Raw genomic sequence first — 17567 nt, 5'->3', positions numbered from 1 at the left:
TAGTGGGATGACATATTTACATTCCTGAAAGAAAAAGATTATCAACAAAGAATCCTATATCCAGCAAAAGTATCTTTCAAAATTAAAAAAAATTAAAATATGAAATAAAAAAAGAGCTTTGGACTTCTAAAAACCATGACCTAGGTGTTGGAATCAATCCTGTCTAGATTTTAAGGAACCAGGAGACTCCAGTTAACATTGAGTTAAACCTGTGATCTTTGTTTACATTAACTTTTTTTTTTTAATAAATTTATTTTTTTCTTTTTTGGCTGCATTGGGTCCTCGTTGCTGCGTGCGGCCTTTCACCAGTTGCGGCGAGCAGGGACCACTCTTCGCTGCAGTGTGTGGGCCTCTCATTGTGGTGGCTTCTCCCGTTGCAGAGCACGGGCTCTAGGCAAGCGGGCTCAGTAGTTGTGGCTCGTGGGCTCCAGAGCGCAGGCTCAGCACTCGTGGCCCATGGGCCTAGCTGCTCCAAGGCATGTGGGATCCTCCCGGACCAGGGCTCGAACCCATGTCCCCTGAATTGGCAGGTGGACTCCCAACCACTGCACCATCAGGGAAGTCCTGTTTACGTTAACTTTTAATATCCTATGTTTATCCCTCCTGACAGCAATTTTATGCACTTTTCACACAAAGACATTGACCTTTGGATGTGTTCCTTAGGCAACCAATTGCCCAAAAGGGACTAACAGGAGTCAATTTATTTTTAGCATGTGTTCCCAAAAGAAGACCATTTGCCTTCAGGTAATGGTGATAAAGAAAGGAAGTGAGGAGAGAATCAGCTTTGTGTCCCCATCCATCCTCAAAGGGAAGGTACTTAAACTCAAGTTTATGGCTTTTTTATTTTTGTATATTCAGCACTTAGTCCATTGCCTAGCTTGTAGCCTATAGCGGCAATCAATTTAGCTCATGTGATTGTGGAATCTGGCAAGTCCAAAGTCCGCAAAGTAGGGCAGTGCCTGCAGACCCAGGAAGGAGTTGATGCTTCAGTTTGAGTCTGAAGGCGTCTCCTAGCAGAATTCTTTCTTCATTTTTTTTTTTAACCTTAATTTTTTTAAAAATTGAGGTATAGTTGGTTTACAATGTTGTGTTAGTTTCTGGTGTATAGCAAAGAATATATATATATATATGGGGTTTTTTTCAGATTCTTTTCCATCATAGGTTATTACAAGATATTGATTATAATTCCCTGTGCTATACAGTAGGACCATGTTGTTTACCTGTTTTATGTATAGTAGTATGTATCTGCTAATCCCAAACTCTGAATTTATCTCTCCTCCCCGCTTTCCCCTTTGGTAACCATAAAGAGTTTTTGGTTTGGGAGAGAGCAGTCTTTTTCTATTAAGGCCTTCAACTGATTGGATGAGGTGGACTCGCGTTATAGAGGGTAATTGGCTTTACTCGAAGCCTACTGATTTAAATGTTAGGCTCGTCAGAAAAACGCCTTCACAGAAACATCTAGATAATGTTTAACCAAATAACTTGGCATTGTAGTCTAGCCAAGTTGACACATAAAACTAACCAGCACACCAATGCACCCCAGAAGCTCCATCCACATGCCCATCCCAATCACGACTCTTTCCCCCCACCCCACACCCAGCAAGTAACCATTACCCCGATGGTATAGTAATCATTTTTGTGTGTATTTTTTAAAAATAATTTTAGTGCATCCCTAGACATGGTAGTTTATTCTTGCCTATTTGTTTTAATTCGATATGCCTTGAAGGTCTATTTTACTCCATAGAACCCAAACCATGTCTTCCTTTACACTTGATCTGTTGAAGAACTCAGGCCTTTGGATGTAAAGAATCCCTCACATTCTGGTTATGGCTGATCAGATTCTGCATTAAATTTTGAATGTTTCTCAAAAGTTTTGTGCAGGCCATATCATGATTTTCCCCACATCAGGTAGGTGGGAGGGCTGCAGAGCACAAGAAGATCCTGGTGTGTAATGTGCTCAGGAATCCCCAAGATGGCTCATAGGACCAAGGACTAGAGCTGCAGAGAGAGCTCTGCCTGGATGTACAGAGCCTGTCTGGGAGGTGGGGAGAACGGGGAAGAGTCTACCCCAGCCCAGGTCTCCTTGGGCTCTGGACTGTAGCATCCCAGAGCTCAAGAATAATAGGAGTGTAAAAAGAATGAGTAGGTGATACGGGAAGGTACAGAAAAGCAAGGTGAGGATACGTGAAAAATATTCCAGAGCCATGGGGAAAAGAAGAGAATTTTACTGAAGAGGGACATACAGAAAAATACACATACCTGAGTGCATAGTTTGATAAATTTTCACAAACTGAACACACTGTATAACTAGCATCCCAGTCAAGAAACAGAAGAGTCTCCTTCTTGCCCTCTTTCAATTCAGTTATTACTCTCCCAAAAAATGACCTCCAATGTTATAGATTAATTTTTTCTGTTTCTGTACTTCAAACAAATTGCAAATTGAATCATAGAATATGTAGTCTTTGGGGGACTGGCTTCTTTCACTCAATATTACATTTATGAGATTTATCCATGTTCTTGCTGAGTTGTAAATCATTGATTTGCATTGTCATATAATATTTGATTGTGTGAGAATTTGGATAGATTCCAGTTTGGGGCCACTGTGGGGCTATAAACGTTGCAGAGAATGCCTTTTGTGAACACATGTGTATGCATTTCTGTGGGGTCTATGCCTAGGAGGGGGTTTGCTGGGCCATGGCATATGCTTATGTCTAATTTTAATAGATATTGCCAAAGAGTATTCCCATGTTGGGAAAATCAATTTATGTTCCCATCAGCAGCTGATTGAAATTTCTTGTTGTTCTATATTCTCGATACATGATCACTTTTGCCTTTTTATAAAATAAATAGGTACTATTCTGGTACCTATATAGTAGTATCTCATTGTAGTTTTAACTTGCATTTTTCTGGTGATCAATGAATTTAAGAAGCTTTTCATAAATTTATCAGCCAGTGGGATATCCTCTTTTATGAAGTGTCTGTTCAAGTCATTTGCTCATTTTTCTATTGGGTTGCTTTTTTTCTCACTGATTTGTAGAAGTGCTTTATATATGCTGGGTGAGTAATTTGTCATATATATTATATAATATATATTTCAAAATATAATATGTTAATATAGATAATATAGTAATATATTATATATTTCAAATATATACGATATATAAAATATATATTGAAATATTATATAATACAAATTATATTAATATATTTTATATGTTTTATAAATATAAATTTAATAATATAAATATATTAATATAAATTTATTACATATAAATATATTAAATATAAAACTATTTCTATAATATATTATATATTATATAATACATATGTTTGAAATATAAAATATATTAATACAATATATAACTATATTATATAGAATATATAATATATTCATATATTATATATTATATATAATATATATTATATACAATATATATTTGTTTAATATGTAATATGTTTAATATATAATATATAATATTTTGAGATATTATTAAAATATATAATATATTTATATTATATATAATGTATATTTAATATATATTAAATATATATGTGTTATAATAATATGTCAAAATAATATATTAATATATCATATATTAAATTCAGTGTATAATATATTAATATATCTTTAATATACATAATATGTATAATTATGCATAATATGTATTATTATGTATAGTTATACACAATACGTACAATATTATAATATTATTATAATATGTATAATATATAATTATACATATTATGTAGGATACATAATATGTATAATATACATATTCCTATAATATACATGTAGGAAATATATAATATACGTATTTGAAATATATAATATACTAATACATTATAAAACTATATTATATGAATATATATCAATATATGGGGCTTCCCTGGTGGTGCAGTGGTTAAGAATCTGCCTGCCAATCCAGGGAACATGGGTTCGACCCCTGGTCTGGGAAGATCCCACAAGCCGCGGAGAAACTAAGCCCATGCGTTACAACTACTGAGCCTGCGCTCTAGAGTCTGCGAGCCACAACTACTGAACCCAAGTGCTACAACTACTGAATCCCGCGCGCACCTAAAGACTATGCTCTACAACAAGAGAAGCCATCACAATGAGAAGCCCACGCACCACAACGAAGAGTAGCCCCCCTCTCCACAACTAGAGAAAAGCCCGTGCACAGCAATGAAGACCCAACATAGCCAAAAATAAAATAAATAATGAAATAAATAAATTCTAAAAATATATATATTATATAAATATAATATACATTAATATATTATATATTCTGGGTGAATCATTTGTCATATATATTGTTACAAGATGTATAATATATATAATATATGTATTTGAAATACATAATACATATTAATATATTATAAATATACATTAATATATTATATAAGTTATATTATATAGTTATATATAAATTAATATGTAATTATATATATTGAAATAGCTCATCTCACTCTTTTGATTGTTTATGTAGATTTTTAATGTAAACTAAACTAAACATTTTAATGGCTGAAAATAATACTGTCCTTATTGTTAAAGGCAATAAAAAGTGAGAGAATGTCTCATGAAAAGACTGAGAGGGAGATATCAAAGAATAGGTCAGAGTACAGCAATGGAGGGAAAGAAAACTATCTATTTTTCGTGTCACCATCAGGCTGAATTCACACACACAAATGGCTTCATTAAGCTCCTCAGCAAAACAGCATCACCCACATTTCACAGACAGCAGAACCAAAAGTCAGGGGATTCTCAAATGGACCCACAAATGTGCTCCATGTATAGGTAACTTCTCCAAATCAGCCAGCCTAGTAAATGGTTGGCCAGATTTTGAACCCAAGCCATATGTCACCAAAGCCCAGTGTTGCTAACCCATGACATTAAACTACCCTGCCTGGCTTCTTATGTGTGGCTGTAAAAAACGAATGATGCCTTGGCTCACACCATTGGAAAGTTGTGAATGCTTCAGCTAATTTATGACATATCTGTGCCAGGGAGGAAAAACATTATTTCCCCACTGTATTTCCAGAGAGACAGCTGTCCAGTGATCTTCGTGTGACCTTCCTAGCAACTAGCTCGCTCCTAGGTTTTTCATAAATGCTCCCTGGATAAACAGACAAATAAAGGAATGAATGAATGCCTACATGCAAAGAAAAAACCTGAATGCTAATGTCAGCTTTCTGCTAAAGACACCACGAGTGACAACACAGGTTTCTCAGCATCCTCAGGTGTTGTGAAGTCATTCAGGTTTCAGATGTCCAAGAGGACATCAGGTGAATTATTTTAAGCCATCACTTCTGAGACTAACCTCTGTGTTGACAAAAATAGGCGAGTGAAACAGCTGCAGCAGTGAAACACGCCCTGGGTCCTGGCATGGGTGGTGCCAGCGAAACAGAGGAGAAAATTTTAAGAGCTGGGAGGAGATAGAGCAGGAAGCTAGTTTCAGTCCTCTTGACTTCAGCAAAGGGAGGAAAGGAAAATGCTAGCAAAATGGACCTTGCAAGGAGCAGATACACTTAATTTAGCCCATCCCAACAATGTCACACATGCATATTTTGGTATATAAGCCCTAGAGCTTTTTAGAGCAATTACACAACCAGTGCCCCAGTGCATCGAAAGCCAGTGAAACTGGATGCAGCCCCATGGTGTTGAGAAGTGCTGAGGTCCTGGCCTGCCTAGAGAAACGGCTGTCATCATGGCCCAAGCAAGCCATAATGAAACAGTCATTTGAATAACTAAGGATTCTATTAAAAAGTTAAGAAGATCCTTGGGGGTTTGGGGTATGTCAGGGCACTCTGACATCATCTCTATTTTGATAACATTCTTGCTCTGTCACCTAGAAAAAGTTATTAATTTACTGTGTATCTCAGTTTTGCCAGCCATAAAATGAGGATGATATTTTTTAATCTGTAAATCAAATAAAATTATCTAATGTTAATAATAGGCTATAGGTTATAGGTCTATAATTCCTCAACAGTATTCCAAAATTCAAAATGATGGGAAAATGTCATTTTTTCATAGGCCATTTGGCAGCAAAACTTCATCTGACATGAACAGATTTAGTGGTGAAACCTGACCTGAGATAATCTGGAGATTTTTATTTATTTAGTCTCATGCTACTGGGATTGATTAAGGACATTGCTCAAAACCTTTTAGGACTGTTTTAAAGTATATGGAATATATGCTATTTTAACTTTCTAAAAGTCAAAGAAAGTTTGAATTTTAAAGTGTCAATATATCTGGTCATAAGGGATTAATATCCAACATATATAAACAGCTCATACAAATCAACAACAGAAAAACAAAAAACCTGATTAAAAAGTGGACAGAAGAACCGAACAGACATTTTTCCAAAGAGGAAATGCAGATGGCCAACAGACACATGAAAAGATGCTCAACGTTGATAATCATCAAGGAAATGCAAATCAACTCAAAACCACAATGAGATATCACCTCACACCTGTCAGAATGGCTCTCATCAAAAAGAACACAATAGCCAGGACATGGAAGCAATCTAAGTGTCCATTGACAGATGAATGGATAAAGAAGATGTGGGACATATATACAGTGGAATATTACTCAGCCATAAAAGAAACAAAATTGAGTTATTTGTAGTGAGGTGGATGGACCTAGAGTCTGTCATACAGAGTGAAGTAAGTCAGAAGGAGAAAAACAAATACCGTATGCTAACACACATATATGGAATCTAAAAAAAAAAAAAAAATGGTAATGAAGAGCCTAGGGGCAGGACGGGAATAAAGACGCAGACCTACCGGAGAATGGACTTGAGGACATGGGGAGGGGGAAGGGTAAGCTGGGACAAAGTGAGAGAGTGGCATGGACATATATACACTACCAAATGTAAAACCGATAGCTAGTGGGAAGCAGCTGCATAGCACAGGGAGATCAGCTTGGAGCTTTGTGACCACCTAGAGGGGTGGGATAGTGAGGGTGGGAGGGAGGAAGACGCAAGAGGGAAGAGATATGGGGATATATGTATATGTATAGCTGATTCACTTTGTTATAAAGCAGAAACTAACACACCATTGTAAAGCAATTATACTTCAATAAAGATGTTAAAAAATAAAAGAACACAAATAACAAATGTTGGGAGGATGTAGAGAAAAGGGAATCCTTGTACACTGTTGGTGGGAATGTAAATTGGTACAGCCACTGTGGAGAATAGTATGGAAGTTTCTCAAAAACCTAAAAATAGAACTATGATATGACCTAGCAATTTCATTCCTGGGAGTATATCTGAAAAAAACAAACACACTACCAAAAGGATATATGCACCCCAATGTTCATAGCAGCATTATTTACAATTGCCAAGATATGGAAACAACCTAAGTGTCCATCAATAGATGAATGGGTAAAGAAAAAGTGGTATATATATATATATATATATATATATATATATATATATATACTCACAATGGAATGCTACTCAGCCATAAAAAACCGAAATTTTGCCATTTGCAGCAAGATGGATGTACTGGTGTGAATTAAGTCAGACAGAAAAAGACAAACACTGTATGATATCACTTATATGTGGAATGCAACAAACTAGTGAATATAACAAAAAGGAAGCAGACTCACAGATATAGAGAACAAACTAGTGGTTACCAGTGGCGGGGAGGGGGCAGTATCGGGGTTGGGGAGTGGAAGGTACAAACTACTGTGTGAAAGATAGGCTCAAGGATGTATTTGCAACACGGGGAATACACCCAATACTTTGTAATAACTGTAAATGGAAAATAATCTAACAAAATTGTATAAAAAATATAAATTTAAAAATTTAAAAAATAAAGTATATCTGGTCAGTGGGACGATGGGCTTACATTAAAAAAAGGTCATAATATATAAAATATAACTAAATGCCTAGATTTCTTTTTATCATGGTCCAAACTGCTTAACCTTCAATAACACCAAATCTACAAAATGTAGATCACAAATATCTATAAAACTTAAAACCAGCTACTTCATCAGTGTTTAAATTTAGTATTCATAAAATATCATTGCATTTGAAAACAATTTAGATTCAGTTTTTCTCACTTTGTAAGAATGCTCATGTATGCACAATACTTGTTGAGAAATGATAGCCCCTCATAAATTGTTCTTGTAGTGAAATGATTTCAAAGCAAAGTAATGAAAATCCTCCCAAATGTTTATAGAAAAATAGTATGGTTAGTATGAGATGGAAATGCAATTTAACATGTTTTATATAAATGAGACCTTGTAATAGTCAAAATGTTCAGGTTGGCCACAGAGAGAAGTATCAGCTCTGTCAATATAAGCTCTAAGAAGGATAATAAATATTGATGTGGAGAATTCTTCTCTAGGTATCCTCAGCATCAACTAAATTTCCTTAACACCCTAGATTTTTCTGGTTCCAGTCTCAGTTACAGAGATGAACATGACCAAACATTCACTAGTCTGAAGACACACTCTGGAAAGTGACCTTCATACTAAGTGTCCAGTTAAGCTGACTTGTGGCTCAAAAGAATTCGTCTTCACTTGGATTAATAAATTGATTGCAACCGAACACTGAATGGTGGCAAATGAATGCGGTTCTAAGTCTCAGACTGTCTACACAGAAGCACTAGTTCTGTGGGCATAAGTAATGGTTCATTACCACAACACTTAAGCACAGAAGTATGATTCCATTGCCAAGTTGCGGAAATGATTTAGCTATCATCATGGCATACTTCATGTAGAAAACTAAAATTCTAGGGGTTTTGCTGACTGTTTTATCGTTTAATACTCACAATACTCTATGAGTTAGCCACAATCATTTCCCCCATTTTACGGATACAAAAACAAATGTTGAGAGATTCAGAGGCATCCCAAGATGGAACTAGTGACAGAGCTGGGATAGGAATCCAGCTTTGCATGTCTCAGAGTCTGAGTTCTTAACCATTATTATGGTGAGAATTCCTAGCTCCCACCCAAAATAACAAGCCCGTCAATCTCATCATTTTCTCTTTTCCCCCCAGTGTGAAAGATGTTGTATACACACAAACACACACACATACCTTATAAAACATAAAGATATTTTCATCATATAAAACCGTATTCCACTATGGAGCTAAAGACTTTTTTTTTTTTACTAATTTGAGGTCAAGTCCTGTATCTTATTTCCCAATTTCCAAAGAGACACACTCGGAGATTCTGCAGCCCTTCGAGAGATCAATAGTGGCACCGAGCTCCACTAAGAAAGCAACAGCAGTGACAGAGGAGAGACTGCAGTACAGTACAGCAAAGCCAGTGAAGCCACTGTTGGTTTTCCACACAGCAATCAGTAACCAGAAAATAAAGACACCATGTTCATCTCCACTGAACCACAAGTTGCTAAGAACAACTACCTGAGTTTATTGTCTTATTTTCCAGCTTTTCCCCTGCCTGATGTTAGCAGGGGAGACTTCTGTACTCCAGGCATTCATATCTAATTTGCTAATGGTCATTTATACTGATGAGTGGACCCACAGTGAAGTAAGATCCCCAACTTATTCCATATTCCACAGTCCCCAAAACATCAAGATGTCCCTCCATTTATTACACTGAGAATCCCCCCAAGTCTCAAGTGCACTGCTGACCACTGATGTAGCCATGCTTCCCTTAAGGCGTAAGTGAGGAAGTCACTGCCAGGTGAGAATCCATCACAGCCAATATGGATGTGTCAACATCAGATGGACACAACAATCTCTTGTTCTACTCATGGCTTCTTCCCACAGCAAAACATTTATTCATAAAGTATTTAATGTGGCCCCTAATACCCATATTAGGGGTAAGGCTCCGATAATAGCCCCATTAACTGCTGATCTAGTGACAGAGGCTTTAGAATCTGTATTTGTGATGAAACGAACGAAAATAACATAGAAAAGGTATGAGAGCCTCAATATTTTCAAGCCTCATTTTTCATTTCCATATGAACGATGCATCTTAAAACTTGTACAGAAATCTAACCATTTAACAAAAAATGATCAAGAAGAAATCTGATCTATCTTAACAGAGGTTAAGTTCCACAGACGGTAGAAGGCAAAACTGAATGTCATCAAAACTGCACTTGAAAATCCCTTAGGAAGGGATCACGTTGGATATCAATACATATTTCTCAATACATTCAACACCTCTTTTTCTCCAAAGATGAAACAGATCTCTGTTACTTTGGGCATTCAGTGAGCCATCATTTACATTTATGAGTCACATTACACAAAAACTGTGCATATTTGAACAGTAAAATCATACACAGGACAGCAAGATGGTCACTTCCTGAGGGGCCTATGGTAACTGAGATATTTGGGGTCACAGGAGATATATCGACTAATCTCTCCAGGGTTTGCATTTATTGAAGAGAAAGTCAAGTGGAACCACTGATGGTACTTAAATTATTTTCTTCCCCCATCCTCTTTATTTCCCCAGCTTTTTTTTTTTCTGATAGCATTTACAAGCATTGCTCATCTCAGAGTTGAAACAAATCTTGAGATTTCTTTAAGAAAATGGCCATCATACAACAAACTCAGCTCTACCTCTGTTTTTTTTTTTTTAACAGCATAATGCCCTCAAGCCTCATCCATGTTGATGCAAATGGCAGGATTTCCTTCTTTTTATAGCTTAATAATATTATGCTATAGATATACCACATTTTATTTACCCCATTCATCCATCAGTGGACACTTCGGCTGTTTCCATGTCTTGGTTATTGTAAATAATGCTGCAATGAACACAGGGGTGCAGATATCTTTTCAAATTAGTGATTTTGTTCCCTTTGGATAAACACTCAAGTGGAGTTGCTGGATCATATAGCAGTTCTACTTTTAATTTTTTGAAGAAACTTCATACTCTTTTCCATAATGGCTACACCAATGTATACTCCCACCAATGGTGCACAAGGATTCCCTTTTCTTAGTTCCATCTCTTAGAGTAGATTAAAGTTGGTTCCATAAAAATTTCAGTAACACTAACGGTCATCACAAAGATGGAAGTTAATTCTATAGAATAAAAATAATTGATGCTGGAGAAAACATGACAGGTATGACTATGCACTTTCCCCCTAAAAGTCTGTATGTTTCAATTAATTCCAAATGTTCATGGGGGAAACCAGCTCAGGCTCAAGCCACACGCTACCAGTGAGACAGGGAAGCAAGTTTTAGAGTGGATGAAACTAAGCTAGATCCAGACATTAGCCCAGAAGATCCTCAGAGTTCAAGCTCAGGTTTGTCTTGGTAGGTAGGGGGAGGGGGTGTGGGCAGGGAGAAGGTACATTTCAGCCAGTGGCATGTCAGAGAGAAGTTCTGGGTGACTGATGGGAACACAGAGAACAGCAAAAGTGCACCGTGGTCCCTGGACATCTGTTCATAAATGACCAACTTCCATTCCTTGGAATCCTGGACCAGAGTGGGAACCCCACTAAAAGTCAGCTAAGCCATGAGGGCTAAGAGTTAGAACAGCAGAAGTTATAATCACTCGCTCTGAAATCAAGCACATTTGTGTTGGATTCTGGCTCTGCCGCTCATTAGTAATAGCAGGTGCTCATTCGATGGTAGCATTTCGATGGTAGCAATAGCCTGCATTCAGAATTGTCAAGAAGGATTGAGGATAAGTTGACCATACATATAGCAGAGGGTTTAGTGCAGGAATACAATCCTGGGATTGGTCAACATGGGGACCTAGGTAAGGTGGGGAGTGGGGAGGGGGTGGTGGGCCCAGGGCTGGCTTCACAGGTGCGCCACCTTTGCTGCTATACTTGGAAGAGTTTCACACTTGGTTTAACGCTTTACTGTCACCATCTTGAAATTCTCAATAATTTTTTAACATTTTGCACTGGACCCCAGCAATTATATAGCTGGTCCTGGGTAGGCCATTATGGATACCAAAGACATTTCAAACACTGAAGATATGGCAAGTACCCATAGATGTTGGGATAAGGCTCCACTGATTATGATTGGTTTAGACTTGTCTGGGCTTTGCAAGGCAGAATCAGCTCTGGGAGATGGAAAACAGCAAAAACAGGACAGACTAGACAGAGGAATGGGCACAACTGTTTGATAATGAGGGTGACTATATAAATTGATATATAAATTGATATCCAGCAATTGTGAGTGAGAATGTAAGTGGGTGCTATTAATAATTACCCCAAGACAAGAGGTGCAAACTGTGACTCTCTTGGTCAAAGTGGGAGAAAAGGTCATCCTATAAATAAGCCATTCTAGCAAAGTATTTTGAAGTTATTCCTAAAGGGCAAAGTTGGAAATTAATGAGGAAGATAGCATCGTGACTACAAAGCACATGTGTTCATAGAAAATTCAGATCTATTTTTAGAGGTGGAGGGCAAAGGGTAGTTATTATCTGATATTTGAAAGGATAATCAATCAGAATAAAATTTCGTGTAGCCAACACTTCTATTTGAAAAACTGCCCATATGTTGATAATTGTTGCAGGTACATGGAGTGCATTACACTGTTCTCTCTGCTTTCATGTGTTTGGAAGTTTCATAATAACCATTTTTAAAAGCAAAAAAAATAACTTAGATGTTTTTGTTGATATTACATTGATTGAATAAATATTTTAAATCTTCTAGTAGATTATTTTATTAACAGCTTGCCATAAAATTACTCTGAAAAATAAAAAGGAAAACAACTTGATTTGAGAATGATTTGAGTATCAAGTGTTCTGCAATTACCCAAGTGAATAAACAGTACTGTTGCCAGAATTTCTATATTGAGGGACTTAGGTATATAAATCTAATTGGAGAAAGAATCAGAAAGTCTGTCCTGAAGCTCTGTTTACATAGAAATCACATTATTTTTATTTAGATTTCAAGTTGATTTTGAATGGCTTGGGATTGCTGTGATGAAGCTTATGGGACATTAAAGCCTCCTGTATTAGTCATAAGAGATTAGACTGTACTACAGATACAAATTAACCCCAAATCTCAGTGGCTTAAGAAAAATCCAGGCTTGTTTCTGGCTTGTGCTACTGTCTGTTGAGGATTAACAAGGTGCTCTGCCCCTCCTCACTCACTGAGGGATCCAGGCCCTCAGAGACCCTACCATCTTGTAACTACTCCATCTGAAACACGTGCTTCCCTCTGTCCCCATGTCTGGTGGTGAAGACTGGAGAGTCACACAGCCTCAGAACATAAGTGACAAGCCATTTCCACCAACATTTCATTGGCTGAAATCTGTCATGTGGTACCATCTGATGGCAGAGGGTAAGAGCAATCCAGGGAAGCAAATGGAATATTTGTTTAGTATTACTGTCTCCACTATGTCCCAACCATGTCCTATGGACAATACTGCAAAAAAGTACAGTTCATGATTTCTGGGGTCTTAAGTCCTAGAGTCTGAGCTGAGTGCTGAATGGGAATTAAAATGGCATCGATCAGTCGGAAAATATTTGTTCAGCAAATGAATAATGAAAAGAAGATTGCAGGGTGAAATTTCTAACTTTTTCAAGCAGTAAATAGTATTTATTTTCATATAAGAGGCATGATTAATGCAAATGAATATTGACAATTCATTCAAACCAGCGGAGCTGATCTGTTAACTGCCAACACTTTCCTGGCCATTGCCATGGATAACAGTAATGTTTATTTTAAGATCAGTGATGGCTTTAGTTACCTTTTCCTGCACAGCAAACTACCAGATGGGCTCAGTTGGGTGGTTTCACTTGGGGTCTTTCCCTGCAGTCAGATGGTGGCTAGGGGTAGAATCATCTGAAGGCATCTTTTCTCATAGGTCTAATATGTCTGCTGGGATGCTGGGAACCAGCTGGGCACTGCCTGGCCATCTCTCTTTCCACGCAGCCTCTTCACAAGACTAGTCTGGGCTCCACACAGCCTGGCATCTCAGGATAACTGGCCTTCTGCATGGCAGACAGCTTCTTCTAGAGTAAGTATTCCAAAAGCACAAGGCCCAAACTGCAAGGTTTCTTAGCACCTCGGCTTGGAAGCCCCCCAGTGTCACCTCAGTGCACCCCACTGGTCAAAGGTGAGTCAGAGGGCCAACTGAGCTCAAGAGAGGAAGGAAGGCAAAGGTATGAGGACTGAGCGGCATGGGCGCCATCTTGGGAGAAAGCTGTCATTAACCAGACCTTTTATTTAATCAGACCTTAATTTCCTACACTCTAAATAGTTCATTTTCAAATGCAAGTGCAAATTTGTAAGAGTTTATATTATGCTAAGTTTGCTGTTCCACAGTTTTGTCCTTATCCTTTAAAAAAAACTGTAAATGGACATGACAGTTTGCAAACGCATAAGAATTGGTATCAGATTCCCTGATCTCTGGATTTAAAATGCTAGGATGGCAACTGGATGTCGACTCTAGTTAAGGACATCACCGCTTTGCTATTCTGGTCAGATTGTCAAATATCTGGGTGCAAGTATCAGGATGAATGGAAGGATCGGGGAGGGTAGTTCAAGGCTTCCACTTCACATACACAATCATATAAATTGTGTGTGTGGGGTGGGGGTGTGTGTGGGGTGTATGTGTGTGTGTGTGTGTGAGTGTGTGTGTAGGTGTGTGTGTAGGTGTGTATGGGGTGTATGTGTGTGGGGGTGTGTGTGTGTGAATGTGTGTGTGTGAGTGTGTGGTGTATGTGTGTTTGTGGGTGTGGGTGTGTCTGGTCTGTAGGTACACATAACACAGTCATCTAAAGTCCACAGCCTGGCATTAGCCCTGAAGTCAAGGAGTTCCCTATTTAGCAAAACAATTCACCCAACTCAGATTACTAAACAAGACAAAAACAAGATCACTCAATAATTATATCTAAGCAGAGAGAAAAACGAGACCACTGTCCACATCACAAAAGGGACAAGACATTCCAGTCACCCAGGTAACAGGAGTGACCACTGCTTCTTTATCATTTACATCTTTAGCCTGGCTCCATTTCCCCACCTTCTGGATAAAGTTATTAGCATACCCCGTCATAGAGTTACCCCCACCTCCGGGCAGTACTCAATCCAGAACAAACCCACCTCCTCACCTCTCACCAACACCACCTAACCCAAGGCCAAAGCTCAATGTGAGCCCCTCTGAACAGCAACTCTCTCTTATTTGGGGCCCCTCCTTCTCCACGCTGTGTGTCCCTTTCCTCCATCACGAGGATAACATCAGTGCATGACATCAGAGTGACCGAGGATGGGAGTGTGGGTTCTCCTGGCATCTGGCCGCCTCTCCTCCCACCACAGTGACAAGAACTAACACCAGTGATGAGGTGAAATGCATTTTACCCCAATCAATCCATAATTATCAGCTCTAATGTGAGCCTCGGGGAAGGAGAAAGTGGAAACTAATGATTGGGACATTCCCGCCGGTATTTCATGCAGTGTATTCATTCTTTCATGCAGCAAATACTTCAGGAGCTGCGTACTGAGTCCTACTACATGCTGAGTACATGGAGTTTCACAGGCAGGTATGAAAAAAATATGTAATCCAGGAGAAACAGTAACTGTAGCCATTTATCACTAGCTATTTATCGTACTCCCCTTCTCTCTCTTAGGACACAAACACAGTAAGACAATGAAATGCCTCTTTCTTCCCTTGTGTAACACTGATCCTTCTAGATCACCCAGACTTCTGCTCTCACCCTTAGGTGCTGTCAGTTCTATCTGCCACTAGAAAATTATGACACCAGAATATCTGGTTGAATTCTCAATTGTTACTCCTTAACATATTATATCTCTTTTTAAAAAAATTCACCAGTTTTCCCAATTAAGGAGATTAATTGTAGGGTTCTCACCTACCAAGAACGACTCTAAAGACCAAGTTTACTAAAGGGTCAGCAATCAATCAATTGATAATTATTGACCAAAACTTTACACTGAGGGTGCTTGGATTTGTGACAATTATCCAAAGGAAAATCTTTCCATTTCTAAATCACAGGAGAATAGCTATTTCATATTTACAAGAAATTTTCCGGACATGAGAGGAAAATTTGATGGGAGGGTTGAAATTTTTCTAAAGAGAAGTACAAAACATACATTAACAAAAGTGATCACAATTTCAGTTTATCTCTTGGTATTTCAGATTTGAAGACAGTCACCATCCTCATTTGTCTGTTTCCTTTATTCAAAGTGCAATTCATAATGACTTTTCTTTGGTAGATATTTGCAAAGCATATAAAACTTTATGTGTCTTCTTTACAAACTGCAAAGCAATGGGAGAAGCTACTTCTTTCTTACAAATATGTTTTCAAATTACTCCAAATGAAACATGAAATGGTGCATTTTTAACTAAAATTTAATAAATATATTAAAGTCCATGCTTTAGAAGTTGTCTATTTGCAAATAGTGGATATAAGACCCTATTTCAACAAAAACATAACTGTGCAAAAACATTTCAGAGTAGAAATAGTACCTAGAGCCCGAAAAGTTGTGTTCTGGCTAGGGCAAAACAGAACTATTTGTTAAAATGCTTTTCAGTTGCCTTAAATTAGTCTAAAAACGTTAGAAATAATACTGCCCACTGGTTAAAAGACTAGGATGCTGGAATCTGATGAAATTAACCTTGTGTTATTGGATAAGTTAATTAAACGTTCGGGTTGTCAGTCCCCCCACTTATAAAATATCACATCATTATCATAGAGATATTGAGAGGATTAATGCATTGAGAGGATAGTGCATGTAAAGGAATTAGCAGACACCACATAGTAAGTGCTCAATAAATGTTAGATATGCTGATAACAATTATGAAGGAAAGATGATGATATTAATTTTCAAATGAGTAGGTATCTGCCTTGTATACTGATTTACTTGTTACTGTATCTATGTTTGTGTCTATCTCAGGTTTGCAAATAGAGTTTTGAAAACAAATAGGAAATGATCCACTTGGACTCTTAGTAAATATAAATCCACGACTCAATTTTTTTCCTAAATGTTCTGCTGATGCCAAAAATCAGAGAAAGACACAAGGCTGGAATCCAGGAATGAGTTGCAATTGTATTCTCTACCTCAGGCTGAGAATTTGTGTAGGGAATTTCAAAGACAGAAGCCAATAAGTCTATTATATTGCAAATACAAAAGACAATGGTTTTTGTAATAAACACAAATTGAAAAGGGAAGGATTAGAACATGAGTAACAAAGAAGAGAAATAATTATTCTGAGTGGGATAGGGGTGTAAAAGGATTACCACCCACCAGGCCAGCTCAAGAGAATAAATCTCAGAGCTTTCAGCAGCTGCAAGGTAGGTGATCCTGTAAATATTCACATAATATTTCTAAAATTAAATGTCGCTGTTACAGAAACAAAAGAATGAAGTGGGTCATGCCACGGTAGGTGTGTCAGTCGGAAAACAGTTGGAAAAACTGTTGGAAAAATGGGGCCAATACCAGACTGTCCAGTAGAAGGAATTTAATACAGGGCACTAGTTATAAGGGTGTTGGTAGAACTAAAAAAACAAACAGGGAAAGATGAGGAAGCTGCTGCCTCCCCTAGGGCTGGGGGGAGATGAGAGTATGTACCTAAAAGCCAGAAGTAAGGCTGCTTTATGGAAGTTAGATCCACACAAGGTCTCAGACATGGAGATATACTGTCCAAAGCAAACACAGAGGGAGAAC

The sequence above is a fragment of the Eubalaena glacialis genome, chromosome 7, assembly GCF_028564815.1.
Source record: "Eubalaena glacialis isolate mEubGla1 chromosome 7, mEubGla1.1.hap2.+ XY, whole genome shotgun sequence".
NCBI classification, from domain to species: Eukaryota; Metazoa; Chordata; class Mammalia; order Artiodactyla; family Balaenidae; genus Eubalaena; species Eubalaena glacialis.
This window is presented reverse-complemented; position numbering follows the sequence as displayed.